This window comes from Phoca vitulina, unplaced genomic scaffold (genome assembly GCF_004348235.1).
Source record: "Phoca vitulina isolate PV1807 unplaced genomic scaffold, GSC_HSeal_1.0 scaffold68, whole genome shotgun sequence".
Taxonomy (NCBI): Eukaryota; Metazoa; Chordata; class Mammalia; order Carnivora; family Phocidae; genus Phoca; species Phoca vitulina.
Genome location: NW_022589771.1, coordinates 5,442,822 through 5,463,139, shown reverse-complemented (window position 1 = coordinate 5,463,139; position 20,318 = coordinate 5,442,822). Strand labels below are relative to the sequence as shown.

The 20,318-nt window shown below is 51.8% G+C and overlaps 1 long non-coding RNA gene across 1 annotated transcript in view; it reads left to right on the top strand.

The window, feature by feature from the left end:
- Nucleotides 1-9,077, top strand: part of LOC116624595 — a 13,720-nt gene extending 4,643 nt beyond the window's left edge. The window contains exons 2-4 of the long non-coding RNA XR_004297921.1: nt 6,591-6,681; nt 7,808-7,935; nt 8,690-9,077. This is a non-coding gene — a long non-coding RNA (uncharacterized LOC116624595). The remainder of the gene's footprint in view (nt 1-6,590; nt 6,682-7,807; nt 7,936-8,689) is intronic.
- The last annotated feature ends 11,241 nt before the right edge of the window (nt 9,078-20,318 follow it).

Here is a 20,318-nt window from a genome sequence, read left to right as displayed (position 1 = left end):
TTAGAGGGGAGGGGGGAAGGGGGATTGGTTAGCCCGGTGATGGGTATTAAGGAGGGCACGTACTGCATGGAGCACTGGGTGTTATACGCAAACAATGGATCGTGGATCACTACATCAAAAACTAATGATGTGTTGTATGGTGATTAACATAACATAATAAAATTTAGAAAATAAAATAAAATAAAAGACGTGCTTTAAACCGTGATCACCACGTACTGTGGGACTCGTAACGTGTGAAAGTAGAATGTGTGAAAACAATATGACAAAGGAAGGGTGGGGAAAACAAAAGTACACAGTTTTGGTTGCAAGGTCTCAGCTCTTCAGGTAAAGTGGTGCGGTGTCATTGACCGTGGACTGTGGCCCGTTAGAGGCGCACGCAGTAGAGCATAACATGAGAAACAAAGGAGTGGCCAGGTAACAAAGCAATGACGAACAGCGAATAAGCGCTCAAACTGGAGATGTCCAAAGTGGAGACGCATGAAGTATGAAAAGTACTCAATTTTTAAAAAATATTTTATTTATTTATTTGACAGAGACACAGTGAGAGCAGGAACACAAGCGGGGGAGTGGGAGAGGGAGAAGCAGGCTTCCGGCAGAGCAGGGAGCCTGATGCGGGGCTCGATCCCAGGACCCCGGGATCATGACCTGAGCCGAAGGCAGACACTTAACGACTGAGCCACCCAGGCGCCCCAAAGTACTCGATTTAAAATGTGTGTTTATGTATATTCTGCCACCACAATAATAAAGATACTTGATGCTCAATTGATTAAAATATGGGATGAAAAAATGGAAAAAGGAACAAGATGATAGATGTAAACCCAACCCCCAAATCATCGAAAACATAAATGGGCCAAGCACGCCAATTAAAAGGCAGAGATGATCAAGGTGAGCTAAAAAGCAGAAACTAAATCTATGTTTTCTACAAGAAACCTGTTTTAAATATAGTGACACGGATTTGATTAAAAGGTAAAGGAATAGGAGAAGATATACATGCAGGTACTAGGCACGGGAGTTGCTAGACTAGTGTGCTGTGAGTATCAGACCAAGTAGACTTCAGAACAAGGAATATCACCAGGGATAAAGAGGAAGATTTCAGAATTATAAGTGAATAAGTTCATCATGAGGATATAACAGTCCTAACTGTGTACACATCTAATTACCGAGCTTCAAAAATGCATAAAGGAAAAGCTGACAGACCTAAAAGGAGAAACAGACAAATCAACAATTTCAGTTGGAGATTTCAGTGTTCCTCTCTCAGTAAAGTTAGTAACAGTACCACCTTTACTCAGGAATGCTGTATCAGCTAACTTGCCTGATTCACAGTTGTGGATACCACCTGACAGCTGCCGAATACATTCTTGCCAAGTACAGGCAGGACATTCACCGAGGCAGACCATGTGCCAGGTCATAAACCAAGTGGTAATAAACGTAAACTGGTTCAAATTATGTAATATCTGTTCTTTGAGCATAAAAGAATTAAACTAGAATTCAGTTAACAGACAAGTATGGGGAACATCTCCTAAATGTTTGGAAATTAAATAACACACTTTTAGATAACCCAAGAGCTGAAGAAGAAATCACAAAAGAAATGAGAAAATATGAATGAAAATGAAATCACAACATATCAGAATTTGTGGGATGTCTCTACAGTAGTGCTTGAAAGGATATGTATAGCTTTTGATCCTTAGGTGCCTAAGAAAAGAATAAAGCCCTCAAATCAGCAATCTCATTTTGCAAGTTCAGAAACTAGAACGATAACAGTGAATCAAATACAGATTAAGGTGGAAGGAAATAATAGGTGGAAATCAATGAACTGGAAAATAGAAAAAGAACAGAAAATTCAATGAAAGTGAAGCTAAGTTCTTTGACAAGATTGAAGTATTTGATGAATCTCTAGCCAGAAAAATCAGAAATTTAAAAAGATGAAAGACATAAATCAATATCAGAAATTATAAAGAGGACATGACTATAGATACTATAAGAATTAGAAAAATAACAAAGGAATATTAGGAGCAACTTATGCCAATACATATGACAAGTTACTTGAAATGAACAACTATCTTAAAAAATGCAAATTATATCAAAGCTCACTCAAGAACAAATAATAACCTGAATATCCCTATATCAAAGAAATTGAATTTGTAGTTAAAAATATGCCTCAAAGGGGGCATCTGGGTGGTTCAGTCTGTCAAGCATCTGGCTCTTGATTTCAGTTCAGGTCATGATCTCAGGGTCATGAGATTGAGCCCTGTGTTCAGACTCTGCACTCGGTGGGGAGTCTTCTTGAGATTCTCTCCCTCTTCCTCTGCCCCTCCCCCAGAAATAAATAAGTAAAATCTCAAAAACAACAACAACAACAACACAAACGTTCCTCAAAGAAAACTGATCCCAGATGGCTTCATTGGAGAAGTCTACTAAACACTTTAGGAAGAAATCATGTTGATCCTACAGAAATTCTTCCCCCAAATCCTGGTGATCCTTTTTTGTAGAAATTGACAAGCTGATTGTAAAACTTCATAAGGCAATGCAAAGGACTGAGCAAAGCCAGATTTTCTTGAAAATGAATGAAATTAGAGGACTTATGATACTTGATTTTAAGATTTACTAGAAAGCCACTGTGATCCAGAACTTGTAGTTTGGTGTCAAGACAGACACATAGGTTCATGAAACAGAATGGAGCATCTGGCAATACCCTCACATATTCAGTCAGTTTCCCACAAAGATCCCAACAAAGGTAATTCAATGGGGGATAGGATAGTCTTTCCAGCAAGTGGTGCTAGAACAACAGGATGCCCATATGATGGGGAAAATGAGCCTCAAACCTTACCTCACATCATATTCATTGGATATACACTTAAAATGGATGCATTGTTGACTATGTAAATTATACCTCAATAAAGTTAAAAATTTTTAAAGATTTTATTTATTTATTTGAGAGAGAGAGAGAGTGCGTGCAAGCAGGGGGAGGGGCAGAGCGGGTGGGAGAGAGAGAGGGAGAGAATCTCAAGCAGACTCCATGCTGAGCTCTGAGCCCGAAGGAGAGCTGGATCTCATGACCCTGAGATCATGACCTGAGCCGAAACCAAGAGTCGGACACTCAACCGACTGAGCCACCCAGACGTCCCAAAGTTAAATTTTTAAAGAGCTATTTATTTGTAGCTGATTGTGCCAGGGTCAAAAAAATATCCACAATACTGAATCTTTAGTCTTATAATGTTCATCTGTGAGCAAATAAATGTTGATGCACAAATATTTACATGGCAAAAATCCATCTAATTTTTTACTTGACAAAGGAACATAGGTAAATGTCTAAAGGGCACACACAAAAAAAATGTTCAATATCATTAGTAATCAGGAAACCCCAAATAAATCACACGATATCATTACATACCCACCAGAGTGGCTAAAGTGAAAAAGAATGGCAACGCCAATTGTTGGTCAAGACATGGGAGAACTGGAATCTCATACACTGGGAGGGAATGGGGCAGCCACTTTGGAGAAATGTCTGGCAGTGTCTTATAAAACTGAACTTACCCAAGAGAAGTAAGAGCATCAGAAGGATTGTACAAGAAACAGCTGCTTTCTCCACACCAACCAAACACTGGAATCGGCTTGGGAGAATATCATCAGGAGAATAACCGTGGAATACTACCCTTCGGTAGAAAGGCCAGAGCTACCGTGACACAAGACGGTGTGATTCTCAATATGTTACGCAGCGTGAACGCGCCCTCACACGCAAGAGTATGTAGCATGCAAGTCCGTTCTATGGAAGTCTCGAACTGGCAGAACTAAGCGATAGTGACCCAAAGTCAGAACTGTGGGCGTCCCAGTGGGGTCATAGGGCCTGGGAAAGGTCATGGGAACTTTCTCTGTCTCGATACAGGTTTGGATTAGACTTAAATTGTATACATTGTGCCATTGGTAAATTTTAGAAAAACCCACTAATAATGAACCCTAATTAATGATATGCATGCTGGAGCCTTGAAAGAGTGAAATGCACTCATGTCTACAACTTCAAAAGTGCATCCAAAAGCAGTCTGGATTATGCACAACTAGAGGGATGGGCAGATGTGTGATAAAGCCATTATAGAAAAATGTTAATTTTAGAATCTAGGACAGGGGTTGGTTAAAGTTTTCCTGTAAAGGGCCAGATAGTAAATATTTTAGACTTTATGGACCACACGGTCTCTATCCATCCACTTATCTTGTCCATTGGTGCAAGAAACCAGCCTAGACCACATGTAAGATAAATGCAGTGGGTCTGTATTTATGGATGCTGAAATTTGAATTTCACATCGTCTTCATGGGTCACCAGATATTTCTCTTCTTTTGATTGTTTTCCAACCGTTGAAAGACATGAAAAGCAGGCAGTGAGTGAGCTGAGCCCGCACACTCTCCCTGGCTGTCCTCCGATGTGGTGGGTGGTTCTAGGAGTGTTCGCTGCACCGTTCTTTCAACCTTCCTCTGTCCCTTCGACCCTTGAGGCACATGGGTGTGAACTGCGCAGGTCCACTTAGACGCAGATTTTTTTTAAATACAGTACTGTACTGTAAATGTATTTTCTCTTTGTTATGACTTTCTTAATAATAGTTTCTTTTCTGTAGCTTACTGAACCGTGAGAATACAGTATACAGTACATATAACATACGACATAGGCGTTAATTGACTGTTTAGGTTATCAGGAAGGCTTGTAGCCAACAGTAGGCTCTTAGTAGTTAAGTTTTGGGGGATCTATACATGGCTTTTTGACCGGGCAGGGTTTGGTGGCCCCAACCTTTGCGTTGTTCAAAGGTCAACTGTATTTGAAACTTTTTCATAGTAAAATACTGGGGGAAATACCAAAAAAGTTAACAAGTAAACTGTAACAGTTATTTTCTTAAATGCCTCCTGTTAATACTGTGACCCTGGATACACACCATCCCCTTTCCTATAACTTTTGCTCTTTAGGTGTTGAAACATTTTGGGTACCTAAGTATTCAGAGCTGGGATGCGTTGTTATAAATTGCATTCTTTATTATTCTAAAGAGCCCTTCTTGGCCTTGCTCCTAAACTCTGCCTTGCCCTACATTAACTACCTGTGCTTTCCCCGTCCTTTGGGTTTTCAACTTTCCTCAGTCCCATGGGATTAGGAGTGCCTTCTAGACAGGGTGCAGACCTGGGGGTTTAGGTGTTAAGTCTGTCCAGTTTACGTATATAACCTGACATGTGCTTGACCTTAGTTCCCTCGGATTGCTGTAGGTTACACTCTCTCTTTTTGTAACAAGGTGCCGTATCCACACACGGCTTCCGGGTAACTCCTCATCCAGCCCCACGTGCTCTGCTCCCCAGAACCAACTCCGGCTTGAGGGAGCTCCCCCCGCCTGCACACTGGCCTTGCCTGCCCTGTCCATTCCAGACACCCTCCCTTGGCCGTGCGCTCTTTTGGTGCCTTTTTTAAAACCGGCCACTGTGGGATCATCTCTCCACCCAAGTACGCCTTACTTTCCGGGTGCCTTCCACCTGCCTCCCGGCTTGCGGTCTCATGTGTGGCCTCCGCTCATCAGAGGGAGAGTTCGTGCTTCCATCCTTATTGCGCTAGTTCTTTGCGCATCTTCCTCGAGGCAGAGGGGAGTGCTGACTTAGACCACCTTCTTTAAACCGGAAGTCGTGCAGTGCATCTTAAAAGGGTACCAGCTCTAATTGCCAGTTACATTTTCATTGCATTGTTTTCTATGTAAGAGCAGAACCAGAGATTATCCCTATTAAGAGAAAATCTAAAACCATTGTTTTATGTCGCAGCTTGGGTTATTAAAACAAGAGATTCTGTGTGTTAAATATAATGAGGTCGATGAGTAAGTCCAATTTCCCATAATGAAGGAGATGTGAGGAAATACGATGTCTCAGCACAAATAAGTAAAACGAACACCATAGTCTCCAGGCTACGAGTTATAGAAAATAAACCATCATAGTTTAAGTAGAATCTCACAGGGAAGCTTCTTACTGGTTGTGACTCGGTTTCCCCACAGCAAGACCCAGACTAAACGTCGGTTTGATTTTAAGTAGAATCCCGGAGAACTGCAGCTCTGTTTGTTCTTAGAGTCACACGTTTTCAACCCTCTGAGTTTGTCGACACAGCATCAGATGGGGTCCACCCCAGGCGTTCTCAAACACACGTGTGTCCACTCGCTCTTCCCCCCAGGGTTGTCATGTGAATATCACTGGAACGTGTGGCCTCCATTTCCACCTATAATTTTGCACAACACTGAACTAAGGTCTGCGGAGTCAAATTAGCCTGTCTCTCCCCCCTTCCTCTGGTCGCAGCTCCCTGACTTTAGAAGGCTGCCCTCGGCCACTGGCCACTGCGTGCAGGCTTAGGGGACCATCAACCAAGGAGCTCTTCCCCCTTGGCCACGGGTGGGGCTTGGACACAAGCCTGGTCAGTGGAACTTCCTCACCCGGGACCCTGATCAGGGTGATGTTGGGGTGGGGGCAACTCCGCCCAGGGGCAGTTACCTGGACCCCCCCAGAGCTGCTTGGAAACTGCCCTTTCTAACTTTGTTCTTGGCTGTTCCACCACTTTGTAAGTCCCCCTAACCTGCCTTCCCATCCAGATCCAGACACCTGACTAACCTGGCTGATGGCTACCTCCTTGCTAGTCCCTGAGGCCCAAACATTAGGACTGGTCATCAGGAGTCCTCCCAGGTGAGTCTGCAGGTGGGCAGCTAGGTCTTCTTGATAGGTAAAAGACAGCTTTAGAAGCCAAGGACAAGAACATCAGAAACATGGCCAGCAGGGGGAGAGGGAGTGCAGGAGAGGGGCTGGGAGAGCCCAGGTACCAACAAACATGGCAGAGCACCGGAGTCGTGCAAGGGGCATGATGGTGGGGCCGAGAGAGCTCAGATCTCTCTGAATGGTTGCTCACAACCGCTCGTGAACCTACAATGATCTCAAAATAAAACATGTTTAAGATGGCAGAAAGTCATCAGGCCCCCATCTTTAACTGCTCATCACACTGCCCAGGCCCTTGCTCCGAGCTCATGGCGTCAGCTCCTGCTGCACCAGGAAGCGAGCCACCCACTTTCTACTCCTCCACGTGGCACCACACTCTCCCCGCTGAACCCACATGTTTCTGCTCTCCCCTCCATTTAGGAGCTGGCAGTGTCCCCACCCTGCCGACACCGTTCACCCAGGGACTGCCCCCTCACCCCCATTTCTCCAGCATCTGCTCCCTCCCTCCCCACCAAACCTGCCCCTGGCCCCAAACTCAAACAGAACCCTCCTTTAAAGCAGCAGTGTCTCTAGCCGCGGCTTTGGCCTGCCTTCCACTGCCGGACTCCCTAGAAACAAGGCCCTCTTTGCCTTCTGTCCTCACCACCCACTCACTCCAAGCCCGCCTGCATCCCACGGCAGCCCCAGCCCTCTCCTCCTCTCCGCAACCCCCTCACCTCCACCCCTCCTTACCCGACCCCTCCTCGCAGGGGTCTCCTCCAGAACATGACGGGGAAGAACAGAGCCTTCCTCAAGAGACTGTTGGAGGGAGGGTATTATAGCAGCAAGTACTCAAAAAATTCGAAGGGGTTATGTTTGGAAGTCTGTCTGAGCAGGGAGGGGGCAGCGCCTCCCCATTGTGGCCACTGGGGGCGCTGTGTGTGCCCCGTGGGTCCGTGTGTGTGTGTGTGTGTGTGTGTGGGTCCAGTGGGGGCAGGATAAACCAACAGCCCAGGTGGCCTTTGCCTGAGCCTTGTTGCCACCTCGAAGCCCACCGCTCCTCTGGCTGGAAGCACCTCTGTGATTGCAAGGTCACTGAAAAATCTGGCGATGTTCCCAGCTGGAGCCGCTCCGAGAACCCTTCCTGCCCCTGGCGTATTGTCCTGAATTTCTGCAGCTTGTAGGAGAAGGTGGCTCCCGGTGGCCGCAGCAACCCGGCCACACCCAGCAGACTCTGAAGGAATGCAGGTGAGTCCTGCAGCCGGGGGACAGCGCGGGGGCTGAGGCCGCTCTGTGGCCCTGCCCGGGAGCACCCGCTCCTTCTATGGCTGGGCCGTGCCTCCCTCCCGCTCCCTCCTCCCCGCCCGAGGCCAGTAAGTTTTCCTGCGCGTTCCTGGTGGTTTCCGCTGACTCCACCTGGGGTCCGGCAGGGACAGGCGAGGAGCCCCTAGCGGTGAGGACAGAGGGCCGGGCAGGCTTCCTGTGCGAGGTCTGCAGCCCCAGGCCGGGCACCGAGTATTTTAAGGCCACACTCAGCAAGTGCTGTGTGGTGGTCTCAGGGCTTGGACCCAAGAGGCTGTCCAGGTGCTGACGTTCACCAGGGGCAAGCCTCGGTGTGCCCTCTGTAAAATGGGGTGATCCCGAGTGCCGCCCTCACGGACTTGCGTGTGCGGGAAGAGCCTGGCCCAGCATCTGGCCCAGCAGGGTGCCACCAGCGCTGCCATTATTTACCCGACTTGGCATCCCTTCCGGATGGCATCTGGCCTCCCCTCCGCCCCCAGCCCCCTGTCCCAGCCACGGGGAGCAGCGTGACAGCATGACATGGGATGAGGCTGCATTGTCTCCTGTGGGCACCGCCCACCCTTTGCCACGGAGCCCTGGTGAGGGTGGAGGAGGGGGGCCCACGCCGACTGCCTCCACATCTGGGCTGGCTGTGCCGGGGGCTCCCCTGGGAGCTGCTTCCCTATGCACTGCCTCACCCCCATTCCTGTTTCTCCTCCAGCACACCTGCGCAGGATCTCAGTTCCCAGGATCCCCCCTGGGGAGGCAGCTAATCTGCCCGAAGTCCTGGGCTCCCCTGCGGATCTGCATAAGGAAACCCTTTGTGAGGGATGGCAGGCTTTGAAGGAGGCGGCAGGGGTCCTTCCTCCAGACATCCCCAGCCATGTACCCAGAAGACCCACCCGCTGGGAGCCCGGGCTCCTTCAAACTGCATCTACATCAGTTTCCTGTTTCCTTCTGTCCTGGGAGACAGGACGTCCTGCCTGAGTCAGGAATTATTCCAACTCCTTACAGGAGCAGTCTACCCTTCCATGGAGTGACATCTCTCGAGCACCTGCCATGGAGGGCTTGCGCTAGGCTCCGTGCCTAGCGATGAGAACACTCAACCCCCCGGGGCCAGGACAGCCTCCTGAGGAAGGTGGCTCCCGGGCTATGCCCTAGGGCCAAGCAGGAGCCGCTGAGCAATGGCCGGGTGGGGTGGGGTGGGTCACACCACACTGAGCAAACAGCATGTGTACCAGCAGGGAAGCTTCTGGGAAGTGTGAGTGGTTCAGAGGGTGAGCCCACAGCACACAGGTGCTGGGAGGAGAGGCCAGGGGAGGGGGCTGCAGTGTGCTGGTGAGGGTTTCACAACCAGCCCTCTGCAAAAGGTAGTGCGTGCGTAGATGCGTGGGTCCGCGTACTCTCCATTCTGCTGGTGTAAAGGGAGGGTAGCACGCAATTTGCAAACAATAATAAAATAGACGGTACTTTTTACTGCAAATTCCATAGAGCCAATGAATTTACACAGAGCACTTTCGATCCTTTTGCCAAATTGTATTGGTAGCCAACTTACGGTCGCGGTTCAATTATGATTTGACGGTCTTTTGTGCTTTTCCCCATGCAACCGTTACAAACAGTTCATCTGCATTATTAATAATTTCTCCATCACTTTCTTAAGTCTAGATAATCTACAAAAGTGTCAGTCCAGCCGTGATTGGTAGCGTTTCCTCGTGTCCACTCTGCTCACTGTCCAGTCGTGGCTAATCACAAGCTGCCCCCACGACATCGCTGAACGCAGAGCTGGGACAAGACGCGCGGTGGGGAAAGTGTCAGAATTTCTGCCATTTGGGTCCAACAGACACCAATAACCACAGAACGCAGGTGACAGGAACTTGTAATAAAGTAATTACAAAGTGATGAGTTTGGAGCATTTGTTACGTTTGTTTTCTTATACTTAATTGTACACTGATAGGATTTATTAATACCAGGTAACCCTGGGCTCCCAGAGCCAGTACGAGCCAGCACCAGCCCACTCTGCAGGGAGAGGTGGAGATCAGGGGCAGGGACGGCCAGTCCAAGGTACATGGGAAAGGGGGCCATGGAGGGCGCGGATGTGAACGCGCCACCCCCAGCTGAACGGACCCCGTGAGCGAGTGTACTATCTTACACCACAAAAGGATTAAGGTAACAGATGGAACTGAAGCTGTCAATCAGCTGGCCTCAAAATAGGGAGATTATTCTGGATTACCCAGGGGGGCCCAAACGAGTCATGAGGATCCTTCAGTGTGGCAGAGGGAGGCGGGAGAGAAGCTCAGAGTGATGGGGGCACAGAGGTGGCCCCGCCGATCTACTTTGAAGTGGAGGAAGGGCCACGAGCCAGGAAGGGGGGTGGCCTCTGGAAGCTGGACGTCTCCCCCCAGAGCCTCCCGGAGGAGCCCGCCCTGCAGACACCTCCATTCAGCCCAGTGAGGCTTGTGTCAGACTTCCAGCCTCCAGAAGCATAAGGTGATACATTTGTGTTGTTTTATTTTTTTTTATTTTTTTATTTTTTTAAGATTTTATTTATTTATTTGAGAGAGAGAGAATGAGAGAGAGCACATGAGAGGGGGGAGGGTCAGAGGGAGAAGCAGACTCCCCGCCGAGCAGGGAGCCCGATGCGGGACTCGATCCAGGGACTCCGGGATCATGACCTGAGCCGAAGGCAGTCGCTCAACCAACTGAGCCACCCAGGCGCCCCCATTTGTGTTGTTTTAGACCACAAAGTTTGTGGAAACTTGTTATAGCTACCACGGGAGCCTAGTGCATACAGCTGCCGTGGTTCTCCCTGCCCCCTTCTTGGACCACTGTGACCGGCCGTGGCGGGGACCGGCCAAGGGGGGCCCTGGGCAGTCACTGAACTTCACTCAAGAGGAAGGAGGGCTGCAGTATTGATCTCATCAGGTCCTTATGAGGATTAATCAGGATCATGAACACGAAGGGCTTAAAGCGGCGCCGCCCTGCACGGATCACCTTTGGCCGTGGCAGCAACGGGAAGCAGAGGAGGGTTGAGTCCTTATGAAGCCCGCTTCTCTGGGAGGACTGGGTTCTCTTTTCCCAGAAACAGCCGTGGCTGAAAGTGAACCCCGCCCTCAGGACAAGGGCTGCTGTGCATTGTTTCCCAACAGACGCAGCTGCAGAATATGCCGAATTCCCGACCGCAGCGTGGCCCTGGGCCAGCAAGACCAGTGCTGTTTGTGTTTGCCTTTGTCCTTTACTGACTTGGGAGAGAGCCATCTCTGGGCGTTGTGTCCTTCAGGCAGATCAGCAAAGCAGAAAACGCCTCTTTTCTCGGGCACAGCTGGGCTGGGGGAGCGGGCGCCTACCCCCCGTCTTCCGAGCGCGTGGCTCAGGTTTCCAGCCGACCGCTTGCCTCCAGCCCGCTGTGCCCCACCTGAGAGCAGGTGCAGGGAGGCGGGCAGGGGCCGTCAGGGGCCAGGACATGGACAAGCAGATGGCATTTTTACCAAACCAGCTGCTGAGAGAAGGAGGGGTACAGGTCAGAGACCAGGACTGCTTCCTGTCACAGAGGTACCCCCCAACACCCCAGGTCTCAGCAGACTTTGTCCCCCACTGTCTCATCTCGGACCAGCCAGAGGTCCCTGAGCCCTTTCAGATTCAAGGGTGTTGGCCTAGAAGTCTGGAAAAATCCACACGATGGACTTGTTGCCTGGGGACAGAAGGGGGGTGCCATTGGGGTGCCAGGCTCGTCTTTCCGCCAGGGCCCCCAGCCGTCCTCCTCCCACCCTGGCCTGGTATCTCCAGCTGATCCTCTCCCTGTCCCCTCAGCATCCCCAGATCGGGCCCACGAGGCGAGGGGAAGACACACCCGGGACCTCGGGAGTGACGGGCTGAGCACTGGGCCCGGGGGAGGGTGAGGCCCAGGGAGGGGGTGAAGCTCTAGTGCAGAGACCACCTGCGTGGCTCCCGTGGGAAGTCAGGGCCTGGTGGCCGAGGACCGGGCAGCACCGCCTGAGTGGCGGATGGTGTGACATCGAGGACAGGGCTGGAGGTGCACTCAGGGGACCCCACGCACAGTGTCCAAGTCCTCCAGAATCACAGGGACACCCGAGGCTGCTCCTTCCTTCAGCCCTGCGGAGGGTATAGAAGCTGGTGCCAGAAAGAAGAGACGGCCTCCTTACCGCTCCACCACGGAGAAGGTGGTGATACCTGTCATGGGATCAGAATTACGGGCAGTAGGGGAGACCTGAAACTGCCGTTTGGCCCTGCATGCACGTGGGCTGTGGAGGGAGGGAGGCCAGGGGCTCGCGGGCTCCCGGGTCAGACGGGCAGGGAAGGTCTGGCTAAGCAGAGGGCTTGTCGGCGGCAGGGCCCGGCCTATCGTAGGAGGGAGGGCAAGATGAAGCTTGTAACAACAGGCATGAAAGAAAGGGGCCCTGGCTCAGCTGCAGCCTGCGTGCCTCCCCCAGACTCCAGCCCCAGCAAAGTCTTCCTCCCACCTGCTCACCTAGGGCCTGCCGTGCAGCCGAGCTCCCTGCTGGGCACTGAGGTTCAAGTTCACAGTCTCCACGGTGCCTGTGAGCATGCTTCACCGCGGAAGGGCACACCAGTGCCCTGGGACTTTCCTCCAGGCCCTTCTCCCTCAGGCCTGACCTCGTCCCAGCCCCCAGTGACCAGCAAAGGTCGCTGACCAGTAAGAGCATCCAGCAGGCTGGCCCTCTCGGGCTCAGCCCCAGTGTGTCCAGCCTCCAGACACCCAGCCTCTTGTCTCTGCCTCACCTGTTCATTAGAGGCCACAGAACCTTCTGGACTCCAGTAAATGAGGAGGGAAGAGCCACAGGAAGGAAGCTATAGGGTCTTTTCTGGATTTTCTAAATATTCTGACATGGTTTTCACAAAACACTTCTAATGCTACCAACCACAGCTGAGCCCCAGCAACAACGTGCGCATGCAGGGACCGGAAGCCTGGGACCAGCCACTGGCCGTGCCTCGGCCGCCTCTCCTCCAGGGATCGAGGATCGAGGTCTCTGGACACCTGGGGGATGGGAGGGTCTGTCCCACTGTCCGTCCCATGGCTTCTCTGCACTCTCCGCCCGTCTCCCATTATAAGGTGTAGAAGACTCAAACTTGCATCTTTTTTCCTGGCATCTGAGTATAGATATGGCCCCCACACTCAGAATGGCCCCACAGGCGCACTGCTGTGCAGGGATCTCTTACCCAAACTCACGAGGATGCCGCAGGGGCGGGATCTATTCAGAACTTCTACAGGTGGTTGTAAACACAGCTCCAGACTTGAGATGTGCACTGCTGGTGATTTGGGGGTAATTTTCCACTGAAAATTCTGCAAGCTAAGTATGTTTTGTCTCACTCTTAGTTTCTTGGGGATTTGTGGTTGTGTCCACCCCCCCACCCTGTCCTTTAATCACAAAATCCACAGAAATAAGATTGGAGTTCGCTGATGAACTTTGCAATACTTGGGCTTCTTGGCACCAGCTTGGTGAGAAAGAAACCCAACCTTTGGTGGGTCTGGGCCATGGGGCAGGGAGCCCGGAGCTCGGTTCGCAGGACCCTGGCCCCGCACCCCAGGTGTGGCGAAAGCCCGCAAGCCCAGGGCGCCGCATGGGGCCTTAGGAGCTGGACTTGAGCTCCGGCAGCTCCGACGAGCTCCAAGGCTGCGAAATGGGGACAGACAGGAAGATGAGAAATACTGGTCCCAAGAAACCTAAGTTTTTCAATCAGGTCAATGCTGCCTTGAATCAAACCCCTAGATAAACGGATTAAACCCCACGTCCGCCTGAAGTCCTTTCCGTCCAGGACCAAAATATTCAGATCACCATGGTTACCGACATGTTTATTTTGCTGAGCCGATGGCAGCTTCTGCTACTGTAAAGAGAGTGTTTATAAACACTTGGTGATGTGTAAAATACAAGGCAGCCAGAGTGACCGAGGGAAGCTCTCCCCAACCCCACCGGCCAGTGCCGGTGGTTTTCCACGGCTGGGGCATGGAGCCCCCGGCCAAGCCCCCCACCCACAACCATGGTCCAGCTCTGCCTGAGTTTGGGGTGATCCTCCAACTCTGCTCTCCAGGACTCCTCCCTGCACATCTTCTTTGCTGATTTCCATCTGCATCCTTTTGTTAGGATAAACTAAACCTCTGTGTCCTGTCTTTCTAGAAGATCACTGAACCTTAAGATGGTCTTGGGGAGCCCGGGCACATCCTTCTTCCCCCAAAAATGTCCCTGACTGGAGCCTCTGTTGAAACAGGATTAAAATGATTCCTGCCCTCGGGGTGCCTGGGTGGCTCAGTCGTTAAGCCTCTGCCTTCGGCTCAGGTCATGATCCCAGGGTCCTGGGATCAAGCCCCGCATCGGGCTCCCTTCTCGGTGGGAAGCCTGCTTCTCCCTCTCCCACCGCCCCCTGCTTGTGTTCCCTCTCTCGCTGTGTCTCTCTCTCTTTGTCAAATAAATAAATAAAATCTTAAAAAAAAAAAAGAAAGATGATTCCTGCCCTTTATGGGAGAAAGGGATTTGTCTTTCATCATTCCCACAACAGGGCTGGGATGGGTGCGGAGGGGAATGCAGACTGGGTCCTATCTCCCCGACCCTCCCTTCCCCGTGCAGAGTGGCCCCCTGATGGGCACTGGTCAGCAGCAGGCGGGTGCAGAGCTGGGAAGCCCTGGGAGCTGAGGGCCAAGAAGCCAGAACCAGGGCAGGACAGTGGACACGCCCCAGGACAGTGACCTTGATCCCTAGGCACCTCCTCCCCCCTCCGCCCCGGCCCCCATGCTGTTCCTGTCCCCCTGGCTGCAGGTGAGGGAGGTGCTCAGGGGAGAGGCCCTGTAGCTTGCGGTGTGGCCTCCTTCTGGGTGTGGGGTGGGAGGGGGGAGCTCTGTGTGAACCTAAAAAGCTGGGTCACCTCAGACCCTGGAGCTGCCCAGAGAGTCGTGGTCCTGCTGCCCCAAGGAGGGCACAGAAGGACCAGCTTGTTGGTCAACAGCCTCTATGAATGGACAGGCTGCTGAGGAGGCTCCTACAGGGTGTGGGTCCTGTCTGCCCTTGAGCGGGTGAAGAATCACACCAGCCTTGCTGGGAAGGAGAAAGCGTGCTGGTGGGTCTGCCTTCCTGTCCTGAGCAGCCAGGCCCCCGGAGAGGCCAGCTTATGTTAGTGTCAGCATGGGCTGTGGGCAGGGGGACCTTACGGGGGGACAGCAGGTCACTGTGGCCTGGTCAAGTGGGGGAGGCTCATGAAGGAGGGCTGCCTCGGGCAAAGAGCTGACGGCTTCGAGGAAGGCCTTCTCGCTCATGGGTGTTGGACGAGCCAATTCTTCCCCAGAGAGAGGGCGAGCCAGCCAGTCCACGGAGGGGTGAGGCCACACTGGCCATGGCGTTGCCCCTTCCTGCATGGTGTGAGCAGCGAGGTGCCCCCTTTACCTTCCAGCAGGGCTCCGTGGCTGGCTTCCTCCCCGGGCCACCCACTTCCCTGACCAGGGCTCCCCACTGCGGCCAGGAGATGGGGGGCCCCGGAAGATGATGTCTCATCGAGCACGATGCCTGGCCCCCAACAGCTGCTCAGAGGGAGACCAGGGATTATTGTTTTGAGGGTTCTGCCCCACAGTCCCAGCCCCTGTAGGTCATGCTGGGTGGTGAGCCCCCCACTCTGCCCAGGTCCACCTGAGGGAGGAGGGCTCTGGAGCAAGGGCAGGTGTGGGGCTGATGTTTATCCACCCCACCTGGGGGGCCAGGCATCGTGCTCACCCCTGTGTCATCTTAAATATTCTCCTCTGCTGCCCTGGGTGGTCAAGACGGAGAATGAAGGTCAAGGTCATGGCGTGGCCACGGCTGGATGGAGACCCTGGCCACCATATACTCAAGCAGCTAAGAGGTCCTGCCACAAACCAGCAGCGTGGCCGTGGGTAGCCAGGCTGCCTCTCATCTACTGGGACATAAAGCCTCCTCCCCCCTTCGGAGCGCCCAGGAGCACCTGTGGGACTCATGTTTTGCAGTCCACCCCCTGGGAAATCTGGCCCAGCTCCAGCACCTACTGCTTGACTGGGGGCAGGTCACTAATATCTTGGGGTCTCTGTTCTCTCCCTACAGTTTCAGGGTGCCAACATTGGCCCCTCAAGTTAGTGGTAGCAAGAAATGGGCCATGTGTGTCCATCCCCGGTCATCAGGGCCTCTCGGTGAATGTTCCGAAGGGGTCAGCATCGCCCAGAGCCCCCTCAAGCACTGTCAGGCTGCCTCCATCCCTGGGAGGGCTTCCAGGAGGAAATGGGAGCCCTTCCTGTGTGAACGATCCAATAAGAAGGCATCGTTCGCCCACTAAGAGCAGCCTCGACAAATCATTTGACAAGACCATGTTATCCTCCCCTCATCCCCAGAAACCCCCTGGGAGATGGAGTCCACAGAGCCTGGAGACAGGCCAGCCCCACAGTGAGGCTGAGAGGCCAAGGGCCTTACAACTTTGTTCAGAATCACCTCAAGTCCTCTGCCCTTTGCCTGGCAGTGCAGATCAAGACGTGGAGCCTGTCTCTCTCCCGTGTGCTGTGGTTTCCGGGGACCTCTCGCTGGCTGAAACTGACCAGCAGGATGCCTGCCCCCTTGATGTCCCCCCCGGGATGTTTCAACCAAGACATAATTCCTCCAATCAATGGTTGGGGGAGACACTGTCTTTGTTTGGCCACACAGGAGTAAAGGAGCAGAGGGAACTGTTGGTTGAAGCTGAGACCATGGAAGGAAAGCAAAAAAGATGGACCAAACCTCTGTCCTTGAGAGCTGCAAGAGCGAGCCTCACCTGAAGCCCACCCTGCCATAGACTTTTAATTTGCAAGCGGTCATGAATGGTCTTTATCATTAGAGCCTGTTGGAGTTGATGTTTCCACTACTTTGTAGCCCAAAGCTGCCTGACCAATGCTAGCACCATCCCCACTTCACAGGTGAAGAAACTGAGGCTCAGAGAAACTAGGGGACATGCCCCATGTGGGAGAGCCAGTGCCCGTAACCTGAACGCCACCCTGACTCCCACAATTCCGTGCCAACTTGCGGGGTGCAAACTCTCAGGAACTCCCAGCTAAGTCCTTACCGTTAATTTCTTTCCATCAGAATCACTTTGGTGTCCAAGGTCTGGAAAAGTGAGAATCTCCAGTCCCTGGTGTTGGAAATGACCCTTCCCCACCCAGCCGAGACTCAGCGTCCTGAGTCGTGGGGCCAGCCTGGGACCACCCTGACTCCCCTCCACGCGGGACATGCCCCCGGTCCTGCCTGACCATAACGTCCCGGGCATGTAGACCCAGCAAGATGCCCAAGCTATATTCAGGCCAGAAACGCTTCTCCTCTGCGGCGCAAACGCTGTCCTCCAGCCGGCCCGATCTCAGCTTTGCTGGAGCCCCGAGAACCTGCTGCAAGCGGGCGTCGCGGTCCCCCTGGGGAGTCCCCATGTAGGGAAGGCCGACCGCGGGCTCATTCCCAGGGGTTTCTGCTGCACGTAGAGACTGTCTCCTGGTGTGGCTGCCCTTTCCCTCCCAGACAGGGAGAGGGAGGGAGGAGGCGTCTCCCGCCCTTGGGCTGTCCTGGTGGGAGAGCAGGGTCCACTCGGGGCTCGCCCACGCAGACGCAAGGTCAGCGCATGGAAGTCACTCACTGCCCTCACACCCTGGAAGACCGGCGTCACTTCCCCAGCTGCTTCAGGGACCCCCGGGCCCCACCCCAGCAGACTCGTGTCCTAGGACCCCAAAGCTCTGCGGAACGATTCCAGATCGGGGTTGTTTGCAGGTAAAAGGCTCAAACGGAGCAAAAAAAAGGAGCAAGAGGTTGCCGAGGAAACAAAGGGACCTCCCGCCCTGGTCTGCAGCGCCATCTAGTGGCAGATATGGGGCAGTGCAGTCCGGGTAGAGGGGGCACAGGAAGCGCGGAGGACTCTCAGCTACGCCCACCCGACCCTCCAGCACAGAGGGAATCCGCCCGAAATCCTGGGCAGGGAAGGACTTGGGGCTGCCAGTGGTGTCCGAATGTGAGAACTGCGAAGGGTCCAGAACCTCAGCCAGTCGGAGCCCACCTTGCTGAGCTCCTGGGTAGTCTCTCCATAGCTCAGAGGAACTCTGGGTTCTAAGGTCCTGGAAGGCTCACCAGTGAACCAACCAGGTCTTCTCTGGAGTAGCGGGAAGAGCCTGAACTAGGAGGGACAAGATCTGGGTTTCCATTGTGAGCTGCTTAGAGCGGTGACTTAAAATTTTAGCCTCAGTTTGCCTATCTGTAAAATGGGATCCGTGACTTCTACCTCGTAGGGTTGTTGCAACAATTAGATGAGCAAGGGGAGAACGTTCGTGGACCAGCAGGAGCAGGGACCTTCAACCGGACAGGCTTGGGTCTAACTCCAGCTCCCCCCACTTACTAGCTGTCCCACTGTGGGAGCGTTGCATGACATCTCCAATTCTGCAGCTGTGAAGTGAGAACAATCATGCGGGACCCACAGAATCATGGGTCTTGAAACCCGGATTTACTGAACATTTATTGCCTCTTTTCAAGAAAGACAAGTGACAGGTACTGAGACAATTATCCGAACAAATGGATGCCGCTGAAGAAGAGCCAGACACACATTCCTGGTGTCCCCAGACTGCCCAGCACAGCACCCTGCCCTCTGTGGATGCCAGGTAAGCATGGGATGGGACGGAACCAAAAGAACAGCCAGCATGGTCATGTTTCAGCGTCACATGCAATTTATTCTACTTGTTCACCATCAGTTTAGCCACACACATTACATATTTTAATTCTTTCTGACTCTGAGAATATCCACTGAATCAAAATAGTCACATTCTCCAACTGTTCTGTATTAATAGCAGTTAGTTACATTCAACAAAATTAATCTCATGAATTAAAAACTATGACCATGTTATAATTGTAAGTTCATCAAGGAAAACCCTATACTTGCAGGTATTTGCTATCAGATACAATTCAATTTGTTTTAAATAAAGTAAAAAGCGCTATCTATCACTATGGTGTCATGGAAAACATTCTAAAATAAAAACTTAGATTCTACACCCACTTCCTTATTAATTCATCTTGTGACCTTATGGAAATGACTCACCCATTTCTTCTCTGGTTTCCCATTGTGTAATGGGTAAATAGTACCTCACACTTGGAAAAATATAAAATAGTGAGTGTGTGTGTGTATGTTATTTGTACTTATAAGGATTTTTATATTAATAGTGTGTCTTTTGAGTCACTGTTGTGTAAATAAAAACAATATGCTTGTAATACAGGAGAAAAGTTCAAGAGAATATATGCCCGCTAGAAATAACATTAGCAGTATATTTATGACTGACCTATTGTTAAAAGACTTCAAGTGAGCTGTCAAATATCTTTGCAAATGTGAAATATTATATATTTGACAAAGTGTTGGATGAATGGATGAATGAGTGGAAAGATGGATGGATGGGTGGGTGGGTGAGTAGATGGATGGATGGATGGATGGATGGATGGATGGATGGATGGATGGAAAGATGGATGGATGAGTGGGTGAGTGGATGGATGGATGGATGGAATGATGGATGGATGGGTAGGTAGGTGAATGTATGCATGAGTAGAAAGATGATCGATGGATGGATGGATGGATGGATGGATGGGTGGGAGGGTGAATGTATGCATGAGTAGAAAGATGATGGATGGATGGATGGAAGGAATAATGGATGAGAGAGTAGATGAGACAGGGAGGGAGGGAGGGATGGATGGAATGATGGATGGATGGGTGGGTGGGTGAATGTATGGATGAGTAGAAAGATGATGGATGGATGCATGGATGGATGAGTGGGTGGCAGGTGACAGAGGTCAGTGATGAGCAAAACGAGAAAGGGCCACTTGGACCAGTTAGGATGGTAAAGAGTCTGGAAACTCTGGAGCTGTCAAGGTGATCTTTATGGTGGCAGAACTGCATTCATGCTTGGTTTGACTATCCCCATGTCTGGGGCTCTGGGCATCCCCCTCACCCTGTCTCTCTCTCCAACAGCTCCTCTCACCCGCCTGGTGGGCATTGCTTCTCTGGGACCTATACAGTTGATGGGTCTCCTGGGTCAGTCAGAGGCTGTGTTTTTACCACCTCTGGGACTCATCCAAGCTCTGGATGTGGGACAGAGCAGGCTTCCGTCGATGCTTGATGAATTAAGAACCAAGGTTGATGCACAGCTACCTGCATGGAGAAGGAGGTCACCAGGGTCAGTGTGCATGCAGGAAAGGAGAGGTTTATGCAGGAACACTCGCAGAGCGTGGGTGGTGAAGGGGTCCCATCACCCCAAGGACAGGACTGCGACACTTACTGAGCAGTGAGAGGGCAGTGGCTCCCAGAAGGCACAGAGGAATAGGAGCCGTGGTGGCCGTGGC